Source organism: Pseudophryne corroboree, chromosome 2 (genome assembly GCF_028390025.1).
Source record: "Pseudophryne corroboree isolate aPseCor3 chromosome 2, aPseCor3.hap2, whole genome shotgun sequence".
In the NCBI taxonomy this organism is placed as follows: Eukaryota; Metazoa; Chordata; class Amphibia; order Anura; family Myobatrachidae; genus Pseudophryne; species Pseudophryne corroboree.
This window is the reverse complement of record NC_086445.1, coordinates 528,959,394-528,985,608: the sequence shown is the minus strand read 5'-3', so window position 1 is coordinate 528,985,608 and position 26,215 is coordinate 528,959,394. Positions and strand designations below refer to the sequence as shown.

Genomic DNA, 26,215 nt, shown 5'->3' with positions numbered 1-26,215 from the left:
CACAAATTGATTTCAGTTTTTCCAAAACTTAGTTTAAATACCTTACTTTACTGTAATGCCTCTGGGGACAGCTATCAGATTACGGGAAATGATTTTTCTGATCAGAAAACTATAGAATGATAGTGGGTTGAAAACGGTATGAGTGTATTGAACTCCTCTTGGTGAAGTCTTTGTGAAATCTTGGTGAAGTAAATCTTGGTGAAGTAAGTCTTGGTGAATCACGGTCAAGGTGAATACGTGATGAGCACGGTCTGAGTGAAAACGTGCAACAGAGTGTGATAAAGTTTTCGTTGTATTACGCTCTGGCTGTTTTGGAGCACAGTAGGGAGACTCCAATGATCCTACCATTTATGGGCAACAAGTGTCTATAAGTGGTACGATTGGACCGCACGGTTGTATGTGTGACCAATAACGCAACGTGATATGAGGTAGTATATCCATACGTAAATCTAGCCCTCATACGTGTTGTAGGGAGCACATGCAAGCGTGATTTGTGTAAAGAAGGGAATTTTCACTGGTCACAGGAAAATCTCTAGAGATAGGGCCTGCAACGGTTACACGTGTCTGCTAAAAGGGGCGGATTCGTTGTACTCGGAGCAGAAGAAGTTCAGTGGAAGAGCTTTAAGGATTTCCAACGTAGACTGTGTTTGGTGCATTTTAGGAAGTTTTTTTTCTGTGTTAAAAGAGGTCCACAATGGAAGCCAAGTGCACAACACAGGGACGTTCAGCAGTCAGGGTTCAGACTGCAGAGGCTTGCAGACCCCGAGGGTCTGCTCGGTTAGTAATGTGGAGGAGGTATGGTCCCCACACTGAGACCTTTTGTGATGAATGGACACGAATGACTGCGGGGGATAAAGCACCATTTCCTGGGATAGGTAGTTTTGACTTAGAGGTATTGCATAATTTAAGGCGGAGGATCTGTCTCATAAAATCCTGGAAACAACGGGTTAAACATGATGATTGTTTGCAGTTATGGCTACAGGAAAGTGAAATGCAAAGAAATGTAACTTACATACCTAACTTTCATCTTGAGAGGAGAGACATGGCAATGGAGAGGATTATGGTTGCGGAGAAAGGCACAATGTTGTACGATAAAAAGGCACTTAGTAACTGTATTAAAAATGAAAGTGTAAAATGTAATAAGGTTTATAAAAATGAAAGTGTTAAATGTACAACTATTAACCCATGCAAGTCGCACCCCTTGTTAAACTTTCCTCAGGAACACCAACAAGAAAGTGAGCCCAGCACAATGTCGGAGCTTTTTCCAGCAGCCATCACACAAGACATCCAGGTGGACACGACCAAATCGGTAAAGACTGTAATCAAACCCCCTAACGGAGGGTCAGGTGAGGTCGTGTCCACAGGTACGTATGGTATTATACATCACGCACAAACAAATGTACCTCATATCGTGGAATCAATTCAGAATGACGTTACTGGATTTAATCCTGTCAGGGTAATTGCAGTACCAAATGGGAAAACTGACTCTTCAGGAGTCACTCCTGTCAGGAACATCGCCATGTACTGCCCCTTTTCCCGAACAGAATTAAGAACAATTCTGTCTGAATTTCCTGATCCCAGGAAAGACTTAGTTGCTTGTCAAAAATACATAAGAGTGCTAGGAAACACTGCAGAGCCAAATAACAAAGATTGGAGGACAGTTTGAGGGCATGTTTACCCCCCGATGTTGATTCATTGAAATTTATCGCTGATTGTAAGCTAGATGAGGAAGTACCACTAACAGACAAGTATAACCAAGATAATGTAAAAAGAATCAATCTACAGTTGAAAGAATATTTTCCTACAGTAGTAAAGTGGAATAAAATCTTTACAATAAAACAAAAAGAAGGTGAATCCGCATCAGAGTATTTTCACCAGGCTCTGCAGGATATGGCTAGGTACACTGGTATAGATGACATTGAAACTAACGTACACCACAGAGAGGTAGCTGTGTCTGTATTGATGGACAGCTTAAAAGACACACTAAAAATCAGGGTACAAACCTCCATACCTCACTGGAGAGGCATCTCGGTGGCTGCATTAAGAGAGTCCGCTATCGAGCATGACCGCAATATCCAAAGAACCAGGGAAGCACAGGGAGAGCGGTTGATGGTAATGAGCATCCAAGCACTAGAGGAGGCATCAAGTCGACCAAAACCCCAGGCCCCTAGCACATGGAGAAAGCCAAGGATTTGTTATCATTGTAGAAGAGAAGGGCATTATGCCAGTAACTGTAATAACCCACATAAAGTCAGACCCCCTAGACCAAGAAATGAGCAAAATTATAACACACACAATTATAAACAGGGATCATATAGGAAGAATTTTGAGCCACACCCATAATGTGCAATCAGGAAAGGTGATCATTAGGACTGATGGTAAGCCTGAGGTTATAGTTAATAAATTGGGAGGTCATTCCCTGAAGACACAGGAATGACCGGGTGAAACGTTGTAAATGTATCTGTGAAATGTTTCTTTTTCTCTCTCCCCATCTCTGACGATTATTGGTAGGATTCAAACATTGCATATATACTTGGTCTTTGCAGAAGTCTACCAAACCCCAGCATGACCTATCCGCATCAATGTATTCTGGCCAGATACAGACAGTGGAATATGGAAGTGCTGGGGGGAGGGACTGCGCAAGGAAACCATTGGACATGTAGATATGACAGCCTGATGATCTGACAATGTTTTAGAAAATGTTTATGTTTGAAAAATGTTTTTTCTCTGTTGTTTATTGATGTGTTATGTTATATATATATATATATATATATATATATACATATGTGAACGGTTCTCTCTCTCTTGTTGTTGTTTTTTTTTCCTCTCCCTCTTCTCACCCATGTTTTTATGTTTTAAAGATGGTATGTCACACCTCAGTTAGGCAAATGGTAATGCAAGATTTTTTGCTCCTTACAGAAAGATCGCTGGTTTGGAGGGAATATTGCATCACCGGAATGTTCGTTTGGAAGACTGAGAGACAGCACCTTTGAGATGACAGCAAGACAAGAAGAACAACAAGACTAGAGAACTTAATTATCGTAACAAGTTTCTCTCCCCCTCAAACTGTTTTCCTGTACCCCCATTACAAATTTCTTCTTTTCTCCTCCTGTAAGATGGACTTGCCCGAAGAGACTGTGATCCGGATTTACCAGTGAGGTCGAGAAAGGATCCAGACAGGTTCCGATGACTGAGACGGAGGTGTAAATTTCCAATAGCAACACAACCACCAAGCAAAAGGCGAGTACCGGAAACGATCTAACAGCCATGTTATTTGTAAACATTGTTAGCTGAAAAGAAAACTGTATCTGTAGGCTCTGTGACAACGTAATTGAGGATGGGTGCATCAAGAAATGCCAATCCAGTTTTAATATCCACATGGACCGGCACCCCTTGAGTGACTATCACTCCTTAGTGGGTAGTGTGTTAAATCAAACAGATTGTTGGGTATGCTCTCAAGTACCTCAAGGTCATAGCAAATCAGGACTAGTACCATTTCCTTTAACGATAGGGGAGGTACTTGAGCTAAGTGGTGGGAGGCCGGTGGACAGGAGGTTTAATATCTCCAGTCCTCCTAGTTTGAAGCTCCACCAATATCATGTGGATAGATCCCTCATATGTTTTAACATTTCCAATCCCCGAAAGCCGGGAAATTGGGAAGTGTCATGGAGTAACCAAACCATGACCTTTTCATATAGAGCAGATAGAATGCCGACAGATACAGAACTTATACGCCACATAGCCAGTAGAGGAAAATCTTTCCGATATAGGTATACCCTAGGAAGTAGGATTACGAGAGTTGGAGAGGTATCACCAGGATACTGTGCACATATCGTACAAGCTGATACGTGTACTAGACAGATGGGAGAATTAGGGTTAGGAGATTTCACATGGAAGATGTGTAATATGGTTATGTCCTACTCCGTCCCATATGTTCTCCCCGATGATGCATATTTCATATGCGGGAGGAAGGCGTATAAGTGGCTTGCCCCAAACTCGGAAGGATTGTGTTATATTGGAAAAGTATTGCCTGAAGTAATGACTGTATCACATGCCAAAATGAAAGATATACACCGTGTTGCCCAAGCTCCTTATACTCACACCCATTACGAGCACGTAGTTAAACGGCACCTGATAGAAAGAACAGAGCATCCGGCCTCTGACATGATCCATGAATCCACCGGGCTTCAGTTTCTAATCGCGTTAGACATCACTCGCACCGCCAGAGGAGTGTTGAATTATAAATACATATCTGCGCTCGCAAATTTGTTAGACAATATCACAGAAATGTATGATGACACGTTTAGGTATACTGGAAGAGAACTTCAAGCTTATAAAACAGAACTGGTTCAGCAAAGAATGATTCTCAATTATCTCACGGCAGTAACAGGTGGATATTGTGTCACACTGGCAACGCAGTACGGCGTGAAATGTTGCACATATATTACAAATAGTACCGAGGACCCGGTCGAGGTCATAGACCAAAAGATGGACGATATTCTCCAATTGAAGTGGGAATTTCGCAGGAGACACAATCTCACCCTTGCTGCTGTGAGTAATGAGCTGACTGGTTGGGTGTCATGGTTGAACCCGCGAAATTGGTTCTCCGGTTTAGGAGAATGGGCTCAAGGAGTCATAATGGATGTAGGGAAGTTTCTCCTATGTATCTTAGGTGTTATCATAACGATTGGCTTGATATTTAGATGCGGTCAGGCTTTAACGAAGTGCAAACGAAGTACCAGGGTGATGAGTTTAAGGAGTGAGGAAATTGTAATTCCAATAGATTTGATTTATGACCCAAATGTAGAAACAATGATGTGATGAAAATGCGATTTCTACGGTCCGTTTCTTTCACCTGTTTTTCCGTTTTCTCCAAGGTAAAAAGACCCACTTGGACGAGGAATTTGATGAGCCGATATACAGACAACAGATGGATTAAAGAAGAAGTTTTGACAACCTGATACACAGATTTTTGATGAACTTTGCCATAGATCCCCAGTTTCCCTAGAAATTTTAAAATTACGCTAGCCCAACACTTTTGTAAATCTATGGACATTGACAAAGCTTTTGCTCGCACCTTATGGGCAAAAGCACAAAGAAGACTGCATTCAACAGACACCGAACAAGACTTCAACCGACAAATGTTCATTTACCTGACATAGAATACCACTGCATTTACCGTAATTATGTCTTTTCTTCATCTCTACAACCTTCAGGTAATTACACACATAGTATAGGGAATACAGGCACAGATATCAGCAATCACATATTCCCCCATTCATGTATCATCAACTAAAATGTGCTCCCCATTTTGTTGCAACCAAAATCCGAAAAGAGCTCGGTAAAGTTTGACAGCCCATCCACAGACCCGTACCACGGGATAAGAAGGAATTCAAATGTATACTTCGCAATACCTCGAAGCTTGATTTAAAACACGTACGGCACGATGATACATGACCCCCAAGCACGGATTCATACACACATGCTTCTGCTATCTCACTAGGTCATACCCTTTTCCTACCTTCTCCTCTCCTCCCCTACCCAACCATGTAAATGTATTAACCCCTGACATATATTTTTCTCTTTTTGAAATGTTTTAGGAAGTGGCAGTTATTGTTGACTGCCAAAGGGTGGACTGTCAAAGTCAGAAAAATATCTCTATGCACACTGCCATATTTGCACCTCACACAGGTCTGCGCTGCGCATGCGTGCGCTCTCCCGTGCGTGCGCATACTCGCTGTTGCGGGCACCCGCGGGCGCGCGGTATGTGCATTTACGGTAGAGTTCATGTGTTCGTAGCGTGCGACTCAATCGTTACATATTTTCACTATATAATGTATTTTGTAGATCATGGTCCCTTTGATAGATTCTGAAAGTTTGGTTAATGTAGAATGTTCATGAACAGAGAAATCCCCCTTTGTTTGATACGAAGGGTCAGACAGGAGTAATACAGTGGTGTTTAGTATCCATCGGAAGAGTATCTAATTAGCAATATTCCGGTGTTGGTTTGAAGCGGATTAATCGCTCGTGCAAATAGTTATGGACATAAGAAGTTTATGAACATTTACTGTATTTGCACTTAATTATCCATGCGGCGGGAAACCCAGTTTCCCTCCCACCTGAGCTGTTGGAAATAGTCACAGCCCACCTGTATGAATCAACCTATGACCTTTTGTTATAATGCGAGGAGGAATTCCTGTGTCCAATGAACCATGAGATTGTAGGGACCATTGAATTGTATTGTGTGTGGGGCATAAATAGACAAGCCGATCACATCCAGCTCTCACTCTTCAACGGTTATCATTGCTGAAAATCGGGAGCTGGATGTCCAGAGGCGCATGCGATCGTTTCCTTTGTGCGTAAGTTTTCTCCGCAATCATATTGTCTTTCTTGTGGTTATGGGCCATTTCTCTCTCTCTTCTCTTTCTCTCGTAGTCTCTTAAACGTAATAGTATTGTATTGTATTTCCTGTGTAGTTATCTGGTTAGGTAGTCTATGTTATATTGTAGCGTATGACTTGTATTGTATTAATTCTTTTGCAAGTATAACATTCATAATATATATATTAGGCGTTGGACCCTAAGCACGGTATCTGTGTATTTCTTATAGTGTTAAGTATTCTCAGAGCGTCGGTGACGCTCAAACAGCTTTTAAGTTAATAAGGTTACACTGTGTTGCATCTACACCCTATCTCTACACAAAGGTTTTACAGCATATTACATTGTTTATGGTTTAGATATAAAGGTTTAACATTGTGAGCGTCTGCGCCGCTCGTGATCTCCTCGTGGTCCCGAGCGTCCGCTACGCTGATAGCGTAGCATTACGGTAGTCGCTCACCTATAAGTGTGCCCGATACCAACAGCGTATTCTCATGAGCGTCTGTATCGCTCGAGCAGCCCGCTCCCGATACAGCGTCCGTTACGCTATAGTGAACCATTACGTTAGTCGGCAGCCAATAGCGTGCCTGCCTGTGATCTCTTTGCCGTGAGCGAACGTGACGCTTGAGCGTCTCGACCACGGCTAAGCGAGTGTTACGCAACGAGCGTACCCTTACGGTACTCCATACGTAAATAGCGTACAGTGTTCTTAGACCTCATAAAGGGTTTTATATAAGATAAATATTTAGCTTTATCAATATATACACACACACACACACACATCACAGCAAGGTGTCCGGCTCTCCCTGTAGAATAAAGCCATCAGCGACGGGTGCCCGCACAATCTGAATCACATATATCCCCACATAGGGGGTCATTCCGAGTTGTTCGCTCGTTATTTTTTTCTCGCAACGGAGCGATTAGTCGCTAATGCGCATGCGCAATGTCCGCAGTGCGACTGCGCCAAGTAACTTTACTATGCAGTTAGGTATTTTACTCACGGCATTACAAGGTTTTTTCTTCGTTCTGGTGATCGGAGTGTGATTGACAGGAAGTGGGTGTTTCTGGGAGGAAACTGGCCGTTTTATGGGTGTGTGCGAAAAAACGCTACCGTTTCTGGGAAAACCGCGGGAGTGGCTGGAGAAACGGAGGCATGTCTGGGCGAACGCTGGGTGTGTTTGTGACGTCAAACCAGGAACGACACTGACTGAACTGATCGCAGATGCCGAGTAAGTCTGGAGCTACTCAGAAACTGCTAAGAAGTGTCTATTCGCAATTCTGCTAATCTTTCGTTCGCAATTTTGAGAAGCTAAGATTCACTCCCAGTAGGCGGCGGCTTAGCGTGTGCAAAGCTGCTAAAAGCAGCTTGCGAGCGAACAACTCGGAAAGACCCCCATAGTGCAGCACTCCAGGCGGCTGAAATAAACACTATAACAGCGGCATATATGTGCAACTTTTCAGTGCCTGACGAAAGTGCCACCTATAAACGGCACTGAAACGTTACCAAATATATGCTGCTGTTATAGTATTTATTTCAGCCACCTGGAGTGCTGCACCGTGTGGGTATATGTGTGTGTGTCTTCTTCTGCCTGCCTCTTTATTAGGGGCCCCCCTGACTGAAGTGCGCCCTGGGCCCCCCATAGTCTTAATCCGGCCCTGGTGACATGAATATACAAACCTAACTGGTATTACATGTACAAACATAAATTGCAGTGCTACCAATATAACTAGCATGTCTGGCTGACTAAACAAGCCTATGATGAGTGACACAATTAAAGTCATTAGCTCACACCATCTAGTATGATTGCCAGCAATGTGTCTCTGTCCATGGTGGTCATTCCGAGTTGTTCGCTCATTGCCGATTTTCGCTATGCTGCGATTTGTTGCTAAATGTGCATGCGCATGGTACGCAGCACGCATGCGCTTAGTTATTTAACTAAAAACTTAGCAGTTTTGCTGTTGTTCGTGTGGCACTTTTCAGTCGCTCTGCTGATCGGTGAATGATTGACAGGAAAGGGGCGTTTCTGGGTGGTAACTGAGCGTTTTCCGGGAGTGTGCTAAAAAACGCATGCGTGTCAGGGAAAAACGCAGGAGTGTCTGGAGAAACGGGGGAGTGGCTGCCCGAACGGAGGGTGTGTTTGTGACATCAAACCAGGAACTAAACGGACCGAGCTGATAGCAATCTAGGAGTAGGTCTGGAGCTACTCAGAAACTGCAAGAAAATATTTAGTAGCAATTCTGCTAATCTTTCGTTCGCTATTCTGCTAAACTAAAATACACTCCCAGAGGGCGGCGGCCTAGCGTTTGCAATGCTGCTAAAAGCAGCTAGCGAGCGAACAACTCGGAATGACCACCCATGTGTGAATAGAAAAATGCTACTCACAGCTCCCTTGACCCAGCATGCATAGCTAGATAACTACGAGAAGTTAGGAGGTACAAAAGAGAAACAGACAACTTTGAGATTTTCTGTGCTGACCACTAGAGGAAGTTGGTTATACAGGTCACTGTGACACAGAAACAAATGGATTTAAACAAACTATGGGGGTAATTCCAAGTTGATCGCAGCAGGATTTTTGTTAGCAATTGGGCAAAACCATGTGCCCTGCAGGGGAGGCAGATATAACATGTGCAGAGAGAGTTAGATTTGGGTGGGGTGTGTTCAATCTGCAATCTAATTTGCAGTGTAAAAATAAAGCAGCCAGTATTTACCCTGCACAGAAACAAAATAACCCACCCAAATCTAACTCTTTCTGCACATGTTATATCTGTCCCCACCTGCAGTGCACATGGTTTTGCCCAATTGCTATCAAAAATCCAGCTGCGATCAACTTGGAATTACCCCCTATGCTGGAAGGCATGACAGTAGCTCCTGAAGCAATATGAGTTTGTTTGTTAAGCCCAGCCACTTAATAGATGGGCACTCAATTAGAAGTGATCTGTCACCTCTGCATTTGGCCAGGCATACCCGCTGGCGGTGGACACTGTGGCAGTACAGGCGATCCCACTAGATCACCAGGGCATGGGTGCAGGTCAGGTTTTCTCTCTAAACCTTTTTACAAGTGGCTCGCCGTACCCGGTGGTTTTGCCAGCAGAGGGGATAAGGCTTAGACCTGGAGCCCCTCCCCCAGCCCCAGGGCGCCATTTCCAGCAAATGTTCCCGCCCTGGAGCTGCATATCTGTCTCTCCCTCACTCCCTGTCAGTGTCTGGGCGCCATTTCTCTCAGCTACACTGTTCCTGGGACTGCTTGGGCAAATCCTCCTTTGTAAAGCCGCCTGGTTGTCAGTGCTGTGACTTTACATGACACTTTAGTATTCTACATGTCAATTAGACAGTGTTAGTTAAGAAAGAGTGCATTTAGTCAGGGTTCTCTGGTACAAGTACCCTGTGATATACATCCAGTTCTTACTGTGCAGTGTTATATCTATTGACTTCATAGCTAAATATATATAAGCTGGTCCAGTGCAGTATTATTGTTAGTAATAACCTCTGCATTGTATAACTGTGACTATATGTGTGTGCATTAGCTTGCTGAGTAGTTTCCATCTCGTGTCTCTCACTCAACTTGCTATCCCTATATTCTATAACCTGAGGGGGCTTGGTGCGTCAGGTTTTATAATAATATAGGATATTCACAAGATATACTCTGATACGTATTTTTCTCTGTGATTTTACTCACCATATCTCTCCTATATCTCTGCTTGTGCTGACTACACTGCGCAGGGGTTTGGGTAAGAGGTATTGTGCTGCTGCCAATTGTACTGTGTTACCTGATATTGCCAGTTATATCATGTCTGCTTCTGAAGGTAACGGTTCTGGGGCTGAACACACTGCCGGTGTTGCTGAAGCCACAGATCCCTATGAGGAGACTATAGCAGCTGTGGGCTCTGGTTCTGGGGGCTCCTGGCCCCCCAGTGGGATTGTAGCAACGGGGGTACATAATGACCCACCGTGGGCTACTTTCTACATACGCTAGTTACTAAACTAACCCCCCTATGGGACCTCCTATGCCGTTGCAACCGTATGTGGTCCCCGCAGCTAACCCGCCGTGGGCGGATAATTTGCTCAATTGAAGAAGTTGAACCAGTCCTTGACTACTAAAAAGTCTGACCCTCGCTCGCCTAAGACCAAGGGGTCCTCTAAGCGAGCTCTTATTTCCTCACAATCCACTGCTGTCACTGACACCTCGTCTGAGGAAGATTGCGCTTACACTGACCCCACAGATTCTGACACAGATACTGCTGATGGGGAGGGTAGTTCACATGTGGATGTTCCTGATCTTTTGGGGCTATTAAGTTGATTTTACAGATTACGGATGATCCCGAGCCATCCGTCCCTCCTAAGAAACCAGATAGGTTCAAGCATCAGAAGGTGGTTAAACAAGTTTTACCTCACTCTGACCACCTAGTGGAGATACGTCAGGAACCCTGGGGAAACCCGGGAAAGAAGTTTGTGCCTCAAAGAAGATGCTGGCTCGCTATCCCCTCGCGCCAGAGCTGTCTATAAATTCAGAAATACCTCCTCCAATAGACTCATGTGGCTAGGATGGTGGTTTCCTCAGCTCTACCTGTCACTACCGTCACGTCTCTAAAAGAGCCTATAGATAAACGTGTGGAGGGTTGACTGAAAGCGATTTACACCCTCACGGGTGCTGCACAAAGGCTCTCTATTGCAGCAACACTGCAGGGGCTATTGAAGCATGGGCCCTAGAGTTGGAAGCTGAAATCTCTTCTGACCATGCTAGACAATGCTTGTCATATATTGTCACAGCTTCTTACTATATTAAAGAGGCGGCTTCTGATGCCGGTATTCTAGCAGCCAAGACCTCTACTACATCAGGCCTGGCTCGCCGGATATTGTGGCTGAGATCCTGGTCTGTGGATCTGGACTCTAGAAAAACCCTGGAGGTACTCCCTTTCAAGGGAGATATTCTGTTTGGGGAAGACTTAAATAAGATAGTGGCTGACTTGGCTACTGCCAATACTGCCTGTCTGCCAAGTACCGCTCCTTCTGTGTCGAAGGCTAAAGGTACTTCCTTTCACCCCTTTCCTCCTTCAGGTAAAGCAAAAGGTCAGGCGTACAACAATCAGGCCCGCACTTTCAAACCTGGTAAGCCGAAGCCCAAAAGAGGCTGGGATGCCCGTCAGCCAGCGTCCAAGACGGATAAGCCTGCTGCATGACGGGGCGGGCCTCACCCTGGGGGATTCCAGGGTGGGGGGCCGGCTTCTAGGGTATACCCAGGAATGGTTGAAGACCACTTCAGATGCCTGGATACGGGAAGTCGTCACTCGAGGTTACGCCATAGCCTTCAAAAACCGCCCCCCTCATCGATCTTGCCTGACAGACGTCCCGTTGGACGAGACAAAGGCAAACACTCTCCATTCGGTGGTACAGACCCTCCTGGATACAGGAGTCATAGTACAGGTGCCTCTTGCTCAGAGGGGCCGTGGGTACTATTCTCCGCTGTTTCTAGTCCCGAAACCGAACGGGTCCTCTCGGCCCATTCTCAATCTCAAGGCATTGAACAGGTTTGTGAAAGTTTCCAAGTTCCGTATGGAAACCCTTCGCTCTATAGTTCTGGCCTTGGAACCTGGGGATTACATGGTCTCCCTGGATATACAGTATGCTTACCTGCATATTCCTATAGCAGTGTCACATCAGCAATACCTGAGGTTTGCGATTGGCAACCTCCATTACCAGTTTCGGGCATTACCTTTTGGTTTAACTACGGCTCCGCGAGTCTTCACCAAAGTTATGGCGGTGATGACGGTGGTACTCCGCCGTCAAGGGGTCAGGATACTGCCGTATCTGGACGACTTGTTAATCCTGGCAAATTCCCCAGGAATTCTCCTACGTCATCTGGATATGACTGTCCAGTTTCTACAAGCCCACGGGTGGCTCATCAACTGTAAGAAATCCTCCCTGGTCCCTGCTCAGAGCATGGTGCACCTGGGGGCGCAATTGGACACACTGGATGCATGAACTGAGTCTAAACAAGCCTGCCTTTTGAAACAGTCATTGACCCTGCTTGGGACACTTTCAAACACCACTTCTCTATAGGCACTTTATAATTTGCTGCAACTTTACTATGTTCTTATATGTTTTTTATACAATCTCGTTGACATTGGGGATGTCCTAAAGCAGTTCCTTATGGGAGGGGACGCACTGTAGCGGGTACAAGAACCTGGCGTCCAAAGGAAGCATCCTGGGAAGCGGCGGTATGGAAGGCATAGAACCTAATGAACGTGTTCACTGAGGACCACGTAGTCGCCTAGCACAATTGTTCAAGGGTCGCACGACGGTGGGCCGCCCAAGAAGGTCCAACAGACCGAGTAGAATGGGCCGTAATGTGAGCAGGAGCTGACAGACCAGCCCTCACATAAGCATGTGCTATCACCATTCTAATCCATCTGGCCAAAGTCTGCTTGTGAGCAGGCCAGCCCCGTTTGTGAAATCCAAACAGAATAAAGAGAGAATCAGATTTCCTAACAGAAGGAGTTCTCTTCACATAGATACAGAGAGCCCGTACCACATCCAAAGACCGCTCTTTGGGAGACAGATCAGGAGAAACAAGTGCCGGAACCACAATCTCCTGGGTAAGGTGGAACGAAGAAACCACCTTAGGCAAATAACCGGGACGAGTCCTAAGAACCGCCCGGTCACGGTGAAATATCAGATATGGGGAACTACAAGACAAGGCACCCAAATCCGACACTCTTCTAGCTGAAGCAATAGCCAGCAGAAACACCACCTTAAGGGAAAGCCACTTAAGATCAGCTGAACCAAGAGGTTCAAACGGAGACTCTTGTAACGCCTCCAAAACCACCTACAAGTCCCAAGGAGCCACAGGCGGGACATAGGGAGGTTGGATACGCAACACACCCTGAGTAAAGGTATGCACATCAGGTAAGGTCGCAATTTGTCTCTGAAACCAGTTTAAATGTATATTACCGGCTCTGTGGTCCAGAAATTAGGCCCAAATTGGCAGTGGTTCCAGATGGCAATAGGATCCAGAGCTCTATTTTATGGCGTCCTTGGTCCACAGTCGGTTCCCTGGAGTTGTATTTTTTGAGTAAAAAGTCGATTGGAACTAGAGATGAGCGGGTTCGGTTCCTCGGAATCCGAACCCCCCCCGAACTTCACCCATTTTACACGGGTCCGAGGCATACTCGGATTCTCCCGTATGGCTCGTTTAACCCGAGCGCGCCCGAACGTCATCAACCCGCTGTCGGATTCTCGCGAGATTCGGATTCTATATAAGGAGCCGCGCGTCGCCGCCATTTTTCACTCGTGCATTGGAAATGATAGTGAGAGGACGTGGCTGGCGTCCTCTCACTTTGTTTCAGGGGGCTGCATATCTTTATTCTGGGGACCAGCAGTATTATAGGAGGAGTACAGTGCAGAGTTTTGCTGACCAGTGACTAGAGATGAGCGCCGGAAATTTTTCGGGTTTTGTGTTTTGGTTTTGGGTTCGGTTCCGCGGCCGTGTTTTGGGTTCGACCGCGTTTTGGCAAAACCTCACCGAATTTTTTTTGTCGGATTCGGGTGTGTTTTGGATTCGGGTGTTTTTTTCAAAAAACCCTAAAAAACAGCTTAAATCATAGAATTTGGGGGTAATTTTGATCCCAAAGTATTATTAACCTCAAAAAACATAATTTACACTCATTTTCAGCCTATTCTGAACACATCACACCTCACAATATTATTTTTAGTCCTAAAATTTGCACCGAGGTCGCTGTGTGAGTAAGATAAGCGACCCTAGTGGCCGACACAAACACCGGGCCCATCTAGGAGTGGCACTGCAGTGTCACGCAGGATGGCCCTTCCAAAAAACCCTCCCCAAACAGCACATGACGCAAAGAAAAAAAGAGGCGCAATGAGGTAGCTGACTGTGTGAGTAAGATTAGCGACCCTAGTGGCCGACACAAACACCGGGCACATCTAGGAGTGGCACTGCAGTGTCACGCAGGATGTCCCTTCCAAAAAACCCTCCCCAAACAGCACATGACGCAAAGAAAAAAAGAGGCGCAATGAGGTAGCTGACTGTGTGAGTAAGATTAGCGACCCTAGTGGCCGACACAAACACCGGGCCCATCTAGGAGTGGCACTGCAGTGTCACGCAGGATGTCCCTTCCAAAAAACCCTCCCCAAACAGCACATGACGCAAAGAAAAAAAGAGGCGCAATGAGGTAGCTGACTGTGTGAGTAAGATTAGCGACCCTAGTGGCCGACACAAACACCGGGCCCATCTAGGAGTGGCACTGCAGTGTCACGCAGGATGTCCCTTCCAAAAAACCCTCCCCAATCAGCACATGATGCAAAGAAAAAGAAAAGAAAAAAGAGGTGCAAGATGGAATTATCCTTGGGCCCTCCCACCCACCCTTATGTTGTATAAACAAAACAGGACATGCACACTTTAACCAACCCATCATTTCAGTGACAGGGTCTGCCACACGACTGTGACTGATATGACGGGTTGGTTTGGACCCCCCCCAAAAAAGAAGCAATTAATCTCTCCTTGCACAAACTGGCTCTACAGAGGCAAGATGTCCACCTCATCTTCACCCTCCGATATATCACCGTGTACATCCCCCTCCTCACAGATTATCAATTCGTCCCCACTGGAATCCACCATCTCAGCTCCCTGTGTACTTTGTGGAGGCAATTGCTGCTGGTCAATGTCTCCGCGGAGGAATTGATTATAATTCATTTTAATGAACATCATCTTCTCCACATTTTCTGGATGTAACCTCGTACGCCGATTGCTGACAAGGTGAGCGGCGGCACTAAACACTCTTTCGGAGTACACACTTGTGGGAGGGCAACTTAGGTAGAATAAAGCCAGTTTGTGCAAGGGCCTCCAAATTGCCTCTTTTTCCTGCCAGTATAAGTACGGACTGTGTGACGTGCCTACTTGGATGCGGTCACTCATATAATCCTCCACCATTCTATCAATGTTGAGAGAATCATATGCAGTGACAGTAGACGACATGTCCGTAATCGTTGTCAGGTCCTTCAGTCCGGACCAGATGTCAGCATCAGCAGTCGCTCCAGACTGCCCTGCATCACCGCCAGCGGGTGGGCTCGGAATTCTGAGCCTTTTCCTCGCACCCCCAGTTGCGGGAGAATGTGAAGGAGGAGATGTTGACAGGTCGCGTTCCGCTTGACTTGACAATTTTGTCACCAGCAGGTCTTTGCACCCCAGCAGACTTGTGTCTGCCGGAAAGAGAGATCCAAGGTAGGCTTTAAATCTAGGATCGAGCACGGTGGCCAAAATGTAGTGCTCTGATTTCAACAGATTGACCACCCGTGAATCCTTGTTAAGCGAATTAAGGGCTGCATCCACAAGTCCCACATGCCTAGCGGAATCGCTCCCTTTTAGCTCCTTCTTCAATGCCTCCAGCTTCTTCTGCAAAAGCCTGATGAGGGGAATGACCTGACTCAGGCTGGCAGTGTCTGAACTGACTTCACGTGTGGCAAGTTCAAAGGGCATCAGAACCTTGCACAACGTTGAAATCATTCTCCACTGCACTTGAGACAGGTGCATTCCATCTCCTATATCGTGCTCAATTGTATAGGCTTGAATGGCCTTTTGCTGCTCCTCCAACCTCTGAAGCATATAGAGGGTTGAATTCCACCTCGTTACCACTTCTTGCTTCAGATGATGGCAGGGCAGGTTCAGTAGTTTTTGGTGGTGCTCCAGTCTTCTGTACGTGGTGCCTGTACGCCGAAAGTGTCCCGCAATTTTTCTGGCCACCGACAGCATCTCTTGCACGCCCCTGTCGTTTTTTAAAAAATTCTGCACCACCAAATTCAAGGTATGTGCAAAACATGGGACGTGCTGGAATTTGCCCATATTTAATGCACACACAATATTGCTGGCGTTGTCCGATGCCACAAATCCACAGGAGAGTCCAATTGGGGTAAGCCATTCCGCGATGATCTTCCTCAGTTGCCGTAAGAGGTTTTCAGCTGTGTGCGTATTCTGGAAAGCGGTGATACAAAGCGTAGCCTGCCTAGGAAAGAGTTGGCGTTTGCGAGATGCTGCTACTGGTGCCGCCGCTGCTGTTCTTGCGGCGGGAGTCCATACATCTACCCAGTGGGCTGTCACAGTCATATAGTCCTGACCCTGCCCTGCTCCACTTGTCCACATGTCCGTGGTTAAGTGGACATTGGGTACAACTGCATTTTTTAGGACACTGGTGAGTCTTTTTCTGACGTCCGTGTACATTCTCGGTATCGCCTGCCTAGAGAAGTGGAACCTAGATGGTATTTGGTAACGGGGGCACACTGCCTCAATAAATTGTCTAGTTCCCTGTGAACTAACGGCGGATACCGGACGCACGTCTAACACCAACATAGTTGTCAAGGACTCAGTTATCCGCTTTGCAGTAGGATGACTGCTGTGATATTTCATCTTCCTCGCAAAGGACTGTTGAACAGTCAATTGCTTACTGGAAGTAGTACAAGTGGGCTTACGACTTCCCCTCTGGGATGACCATCGACTCCCAGCGGCAACAACAGCAGCGCCAGCAGCAGTAGGCGTTACACGCAAGGATGCATCGGAGGAATCCCAGGCAGGAAAGGACTCGTCAGACTTGCCAGTGACATGGCCTGCAGGACTATTGGCATTCCTGGGGAAGGAGGAAATTGACACTGAGGGAGTTGGTGGGGTGGTTTGCGTGAGCTTGGTTACAAGAGGAAGGGATTTACTGGTCAGTGGACTGCTTCCGCTGTCACCCAAAGTTTTTGAACTTGTCACTGACTTATTATGAATGCGCTGCAGGTGACGTATAAGGGAGGATGTTCCGAGGTGGTTAACGTCCTTACCCCTACTTATTACAGCTTGACAAAGGGAACACACGGCTTGACACCTGTTGTCCGCATTTCTGGTGAAATACCTCCACACCGAAGAGCTGATTTTTTTGGTATTTTCACCTGGCATGTCAACGGCCATATTCCTCCCACGGACAACAGGTGTCTCCCCGGGTGCCTGACTTAAACAAACCACCTCACCATCAGAATCCTCCTGGTCAATTTCCTCCCCAGCGCCAGCAACACCCATATCCTCCTCATCCTGGTGTACTTCAACACTGACATCTTCAATCTGACTATCAGGAACTGGACTGCGGGTGCTCCTTCCAGCACTTGCAGGGGGCATGCAAATAGTGGAAGGCGCATGCTCTTCACGTCCAGTGTTGGGAAGGTCAGGCATCGCAAACGACACAATTGGACTCTCCTTGTGGATTTGGGATTTCAAAGAACGCACAGTTCTTTGCGGTGCTTTTGCCAGCTTGAGTCTTTTCAGTTTTCTAGCGAGAGGCTGAGTGCTTCCATCCTCATGTGAAGCTGAACCACTAGCCATGAACATAGGCCAGGGCCTCAGCCGTTCCTTGCCACTCCGTGTGGTAAATGGCATATTGGCAAGTTTACGCTTCTCCTCCGACAATTTTATTTTAGGTTTTGGAGTCCTTTTTTTTCTGATATTTGGTGTTTTGGATTTGACATGCTCTGTACTATGACATTGGGCATCGGCCTTGGCAGACGACGTTGCTGGCATTTCATCGTCTCGGCCATGACTAGTGGCAGCAGCTTCAGCACGAGGTGGAAGTGGATCTTGATCTTTCCCTAATTTTGGAACCTCAACTTTTTTGTTCTCCATATTTTATAGGCAGAACTAAAAGGCACCTCAGGTAAACAATGGAGATGGATGGATTGGATACTAGTATACAATTATGGACGGACTGCCACGGTTAGGTGGTATAAAAAAACCACGGTTAGGTGGTATATATTATAATAATAATACAATTATGGATGGACGGACTGCCTGCCGACTGCCGACACAGAGGTAGCCACAGCCGTGAACTACCGCACTGTACACTGGTTGATAAAGAGATAGTAGTATACTCGTAACAACTAGTATGACACTATGACGACGGTATAAAGAATGGAAAAAAAACCACGGTTAGGTGGTATATATTATAATAATAATACAATTATGGATGGACGGACTGCCTGCCGACTGCCGACACAGAGGTAGCCACAGCCGTGAACTACCGCACTGTACACTGGTTGATAAAGAGATAGTAGTATACTCGTAACAACTAGTATGACACTATGACGACGGTATAAAGAATGAAAAAAAAACCACGGTTAGGTGGTATATATTATAATAATAATACAATTATGGATGGACGGACTGCCTGCCGACTGCCGACACAGAGGTAGCCACAGCCGTGAACTACCGCACTGTACACTGGTTGATAAAGAGATAGTAGTATACTCGTAACAACTAGTATGACACTATGACGACGGTATAAAGAATGAAAAAAAAACCACGGTTAGGTGGTATATATTATAATAATAATACAATTATGGATGGACGGACTGCCTGCCGACTGCCGACACAGAGGTAGCCACAGCCGTGAACTACCGCACTGTACACTGGTTGATAAAGAGATAGTAGTATACTCGTAACAATTAGGATGACACTATGACGGTATAAAGAATGAAAAAAAAAACCACGGTTAGGTGGTAGGTATATAATAATAAATAATACAATTCTGGTCGGACGGACTGCCTGCCGTGTGCCGACACAGAGGTAGCCACAGCCGTGAACTACCGCACTGTACACTGGTTGATAAAGAGATAGTAGTATACTCGTAACAATTAGGATGACACTATGACGGTATAAAGAATGAAAAAAAAAACCACGGTTAGGTGGTAGGTATATAATAATAAATAATACAATTCTGGTCGGACGGACTGCCTGCCGTGTGCCGACACAGAGGTAGCCACAGCCGTGAACTACCGCACTGTACACTGGTTGATAAAGAGATAGTAGTATACTCGTAACAATTAGGATGACACTATGACGGTATAAAGAATGAAAAAAAAAACCACGGTTAGGTGGTAGGTATATAATAATAAATAATACAATTCTGGTCGGACGGACTGCCTGCCGTGTGCCGACACAGAGGTAGCCACAGCCGTGAACTACCGCACTGTACACTGGTTGATAAAGAGATAGTAGTATACTCGTAACAATTAGGATGACACTATGACGGTATAAAGAATGAAAAAAAAAACCACGGTTAGGTGGTAGGTATATAATAATAAATAATACAATTCTGGTCGGACGGACTCCCTGCCGTGTGCCGACACAGAGGTAGCCACAGCCGTGAACTACCGCACTGTACACTGGTTGATAAAGAGATAGTAGTATACTCGTAACAATTAGGATGACACTATGACGGTATAAAGAATGAAAAAAAAACCACGGTTAGGTGGTAGGTATATAATAATAAATAATACAATTCTGGTCGGACGGACTGCCTGCCGTGTGCCGACACAGAGGTAGCCACAGCCGTGAACTACCGCACTGTACACTGGTTGATAAAGAGATAGTAGTATACTCGTAACAATTAGGATGACACTATGACGGTATAAAGAATGAAAAAAAAACCACGGTTAGGTGGTAGGTATATAATAATAAATAATACAATTCTGGTCGGACGGACTGCCTGCCGTGTGCCGACACAGAGGTAGCCACAGCCGTGAACTACCGCACTGTACACTGGTTGATAAAGAGATAGTAGTATACTCGTAACAATTAGGATGACACTATGACGGTATAAAGAATGAAAAAAAAAACCACGGTTAGGTGGTAGGTATATAATAATAAATAATACAATTCTGGTCGGACGGACTGCCTGCCGTGTGCCGACACAGAGGTAGCCACAGCCGTGAACTACCGCACTGTACACTGGTTGATAAAGAGATAGTAGTATACTCGTAACAATTAGGATGACACTATGACGGTATAAAGAATGAAAAAAAAAACCACGGTTAGGTGGTAGGTATATAATAATAAATAATACAATTCTGGTCGGACGGACTGCCTGCCGTGTGCCGACACAGAGGTAGCCACAGCCGTGAACTACCGCACTGTACACTGGTTGATAAAGAGATAGTAGTATACTCGTAACAATTAGGATGACACTATGACGGTATAAAGAATGAAAAAAAAACCACGGTTAGGTGGTAGGTATATAATAATAAATAATACAATTCTGGTCGGACGGACTGCCTGCCGTGTGCCGACACAGAGGTAGCCACAGCCGTGAACTACCGCACTGTACTGTGTCTGCTGCTAATATAGACTGGTTGATATTTAAAGAGATATTAGTAGTATACAACAATACTATACTGGTGGTCAGGCACTGGTCACCACTCCTGCAGCAAAAGTGTGCACTGTTAATTAATATAATTGTACTCCTGGCTCCTGCTAACAACCTGCAGTGCTCCCCAGTCTCCCCCACAATTAATTATAAGCTTTTAATTTATACATTGATGACTGTGCAGCACACTGGGCTGAGCTGAGTGCACACAGACTGAGTCACACTGTGTGACTGACTGTGCTGTGTATCGTTTTTTTTTTCAGGCAGAGAACGGATATAGCAGAGAGAAGTGAACGGATATATTATATTAAATAAAAGTTAACTAGCAACTGCACTGGTCACTGACTGTGGTAAACTAACTCTGTCTGCGACTCTGCACAATCTCTCTCTCTCTATCTAATCTATCTCTATTCTAATGGAGAGGACGCCAGACACGTCCTCTCCCTATCAATCTCAATGCACGAGTGAAAATGGCGGCGACGCGCGGCTCCTTATATAGAATCCGAGTCTCGCGATAGAATCCGAGCCTCGCGAGAATCCGACAGCGTCATGATGACGTTCGGGCGCGCTCGGGTTAACCGAGCAAGGCGGGAAGATCCGAGTCGCTCGGACCCGTGAAAAAAAACATGAAGTTCGGGCGGGTTCGGATTCCGAGGAACCGAACCCGCTCATCTCTACCAGTGACCACCAGTATTATACGTTGTCTGCCTGAAAAACGCTCCATATCTGTGCTCAGTGTGCTGCATATATCTGTGCTCACACTGCTTTATTGTGGCGACTGGGGACCAGCAGTATTATATAGGAGAAGTACAGTGCAGTTTTGCTGACCAGTGACCACCAGTATACGTTGTCTGCCTGAAAAACGCTCCATATCTGTGCTCAGTGTGCTGCATATATCTGTGCTCACACTGCTTTATTGTGAGGACTGGGGACCAGCAGTATTATATAGGAGGAGTACAGTGCAGAGTTTTGCTGACCAGTGACCACCAGTATACGTTGTCTGCCTGAAAAACGCTCCATATCTGTGCTCAGTGTGCTGCATATATCTGTGCTCACACTGCTTTATTGTGGGGACTGGGGACCAGCAGTATTATATAGGAGGAGTACAGTGCAGAGTTTTGCTGACCAGTAACCACCAGTATACGTTGTCTGCCTGAAAAACGCTCCATATCTGTGCTCAGTGTGCTGCATATATCTGTGCTCACACTGCTTTATTGTGGGGACTGGGGACCAGCAGTATTATATAGGAGGAGTACAGTGCAGAGTTTTGCTGACCAGTGACCACCAGTATTATACGTTCTCTGCCTGAAAAACGCTCCATATCTGTGCTCAGTGTGCTGCATATATCTGTGCTCACACTGCTTTATTGTGGGGACTGGGGACCAGCAGTATTATATAGGAGGAGTACAGTGCAGAGTTTTGCTGACCAGTGACCACCAGTATTATACGTTCTCTGCCTGAAAAACGCTCCATATCTGTGCTGCATTGTAGTATATAGTAGGAGTACAGTGCATAATTTTGCTGACCACCAGTATATAATATATAGGAGTACGGTACAGAAGGCCACTGCTCTACCTACCTCTGTGTCGTCAAGTATTCTATCCATCCATACCTGTGGTGCATTTAAGTTTTGCACAGTTTGCTGACCACCAGTATATAATATATAGCATTACGGTACAGTAGGCCACTGCTCTACCTACCTCTGTGTCGTCAAGTATACTATCCATCCATACCTGTGGTGCATTTCAGTTTTGCACAGTTTGCTGACCACCAGTATATAATATATAGCAGTACGGTACAGTAGGCCACTACTCTACCTACCTCTGTGTCGTCAAGTATACTATCCATCCATACCTGTGGTGCATTTCAGTTGTGCGCAGTATACATAGTAGTAGGCCATTGCTATTGATACTGGCATATAATTCCACACATTAAAAAATGGAGAACAAAAATGTGGAGGGTAAAATAGGGAAAGATCAAGATCCACTTCCACCTCGTGCTGAAGCTGCTGCCACTAGTCATGGCCGAGACGATGAAATGCCATCAACGTCGTCTGCCAAGGCCGATGCCCAATGTCATAGTAGAGAGCATGTAAAATCCAATGACCCAAAAATCAAAATTAAAAGCGTCTGAGGAGAAGCGTAAACTTGCCAATATGCCATTTACGACACGGAGTGGCAAGGAACGGCTGAGGCCCTGGCCTATGTTCATGGCTAGTGGTTCAACTTCACATGAGGATGGAAGCACTCATCCTCTCGCTAGAAAAATGAAAAGACTTAAGCTGGCAAAAGCACAGCAAAGAATTGTGCGTTCTTCTAAATCACAAATCCCCAAGGAGAGTCCAATTGTGTCGGCTGCGATGCCTGACCTTCCCAACACTGGACGGGAAGAGGTGGCGCCTTCCACCATTTGCACGCCCCCTGCAAGTGCTGGAAGGAGCACCCGCAGTCCAGTTCCTGATAGTCAAATTGAAGATGTCACTGTTGAAGTACACCAGGATGAGAATATGGGTGTTGCTGGCGCTGAGGAGGAAATTGACAAGGAGGATTCTGATGGTGAGGTGATTTGTTTAAGTCAGGCACCCGGGGAGACACCTGTTGTCCGTGGGACGAATATGGCCATTGACATGCCTGGTCAAATTACAAAAAAAATCACCTCTTCGGTGTGGAATTATTTTAACACAAATGCGGACAACAGGTGTCAAGCCGTGTGTTGCCTTTGTCAAGCTGTAATAAGTAGGGGTAAGGACGTTAACCACCTTGGAACATCCTCCCTTATATGTCACCTGCAGCGCATTCATCATAAGTCAGTGACAAGTTCAAAAACTTTGGATGACAGAGGAAGCAGTCCACTGACCACTAAATCCCTTCCTCTTGTAACCAAGCTCCTGCAAACCACACCACCAACTCCCTCAGTGTCAATTTCCTCCTTACACAGGAAAGCCAATAGTCCTGCAGGCCATGTCACTGGCAAGTCTGACGAGTCCTCTCCTGCCTGGGATTCCTCTGATGCATCCTTGAGTGTAATGCCTACTGCTGCTGGCGCTGCTGTTGTTGCTGCTGGGAGTCGATCGTCATCCCAGAGGGGAAGTCGGAAGACCACTTGTACTACTTCCAGTAAGCAATTGACTGTCCAACAGTCCTTTGCGAGGAAGATGAAATATCACAGCAGTCATCCTGCTGCAAAGCGGATTACTCAGGCCTTGGCAGCCTGGGCGGTGAGAAACGTGTTTCCGGTATCCACCGTTAATTCACAGGCAACTACAGACTTGATTGAGATACTGTGTCCCCGGTACCAAATATCATCTAGGTTCCATTTCTCTAGGCAGGCGATACCGAAAATGTACACAGACCTCAGAAAAAGAGTCACCAGTGTCCTAAAAAATGCAGTTGTACCCAATGTCCACTTAACCACGGACATGTGGACAAGTGGAGCAGGGCAGACTCAGGACTATATGACTGTGACAGCCCACTGGGTAGATGTATTGCCTCCCGCAGCAAGAACAGCAGTGGCGGCACCAGTAGCAGCATCTCGCAAACGCCAACTCGTTCCTAGGCAGGCTACGCTTTGTATCACCGCTTTCCAGAAGAGGCACACAGCTGACAACCTCTTACGGAAACTGAGGAACATCATCGCAGAATGGCTTACCCCAAATGGACTCTCCTGGGGATTTGTGACATCGGACAACGCCAGCAATATTGTGTGTGCATTAAATCTGGGCAAATTCCAGCACGTCCCATATTTTGCACATACATTGAATTTGGTGGTGCAGAATTATTTAAAAATGAGAGGGGCGTGCAAGAGATGCTGTCGGTGGCCCGAAGAATTGCGGGCCACTTTCGGCATTCAGCCACCGCGTGCCGAAGACTGGAGCACCAGCAAACACTCCTGAACCTGCCCTACCATCATCTGAAGCAAGAGGTGGTAACAAGGTGGAATTCAACCCTCTATATGCTTCAGAGGATGGAGGAGCAGCAAAAGGCCATTCAAGCCTATACATCTGCCTACGATATAGGCAAAGGAGGGGGAATGCACCTGACTCAAGCGCAGTGGAGAATGATTTCAACGTTGTGCAAGGTTCTGCAACCCTTTGAACTTGCCACACGTGAAGTCAGTTCAGACACTGCCAGCCTGAGTCAGGTCATTCCCCTCATCAGGCTTTTGCAGAAGAAGCTGGAGACATTGAAGGAGGAGCTAAAACAGAGCGATTCCGCTAGGCATGTGGGACTTGTGGATGGAGCCCTTAATTCGCTTAACCAGGATTCACGGGTGGTCAATCTGTTGAAATCAGAGCACTACATTTTGGCCACCGTGCTCGATCCTAGATTTAAAACCTACGTTGTATCTCTCTTTCCGGCAGACACAAGTCTGCAGAGGTTTAAAGACCTGCTGGTGAGAAAATTGTGAAGTCAAGCGGAACGTGACCCGTCAACAGCTCCTCCTTCACATTCTCCCGCAACTGGGGGTGCAAGGAAAAGGCTAAGAATTCCGAGCCCACCCGCTGGCGGTGATGCAGTGCAGTCTGGAGCGAGTGCTGACATCTGGTCCGGACTGAAGGACCTGCCAACGATTACTGACATGTCGTCTACTGTCACTGCATATGATTCTCTCACCATTGAAAGAATGGTGGAGGATTATATGAGTGACCGCATCCAAGTAGGCACGTCAGACAGTCCGTACGTATACTGGCAGGAAAAAGAGGCAATTTGGAGGCCCTTGCAGAAACTGGCTTTATTTTACCTAAGTTGCCCACCCTCCAGTGTGTACTCCGAAAGAGTGTTTAGTGCAGCCGCTCACCTTGTCAGCAATCGGCGTATGAGGTTACTTCCAGAAAATGTGGAGAAGATGATGTTCATCAAAATGAATTATAATCAATTCCTCCGTGGAGACATTCACCAGCAGCAATTGCCTCCAGAAAGTACACAGGGACCTGAGATGGTGGATTCCAGTGGGGACGAATTAATAATCTGTGAGGAGGGGGATGTACACAGTGAAAGGGGTGAGGAATCGAATGATGAGGAGGAGGTGGACATCTTGCCTCTGTAGAGCCAGTTTGTGCAAGGAGAGATTGATTGCTTCTTTTTTGGTGGGGGCCCAAACCAACCAGTCATTTCAGTCACAGTTGTGTGGCAGACCCTGTCGCTGAAATGATGGGTTTGTTAAAGTGTGCATGTCTTGTTTATACAACATAAGGGTGGGTGGGAGGGCCCAAGGACAATTCCATCTTGCACCTCTTTTTTCTTTCATTTTTCTTTGCATCATGTGCTGTTTGGGGACTATTTTTTTTAAGTGCCATCCTGCCTGACACTGCAGTGCCACTCCTAGATGGGCCAGGTGTTTGTGTCGGCCACTTGGGTCGCTTAGCTTAGTCATCCAGCGACCTCGGTGCAAATTTTAGGATTAAAAATAATATTGTGATGTGTGAGGTGTTCAGAATAGACTGAAAATGAGTGGAAATTATGGTTATTGAGGTTAATAATACAATGGGATCAAAATGACCCCCAAATTCTATGATTTAAGCTGTTTTTGAGGGTTTTTTTGTAAAAAACACCTGAATCCAAAACACACCCGAATCCGACAAAAAATCTTCGGGGAGGTTTTGCCAAAACGCGTACGAATCCAAAACACGGCCGCGGAACCGAATCCAAAACCAAAACACA

At 46.0% G+C, this 26,215-nt stretch overlaps 1 long non-coding RNA gene across 3 annotated transcripts in view; it reads left to right on the top strand.

Annotated features, from left to right (window-relative positions):
* Positions 1-26,215, top strand: part of LOC135033758 (uncharacterized) — a 138,288-nt gene that overhangs the window by 24,279 nt on the left and 87,794 nt on the right. The window lies entirely within an intron of this gene.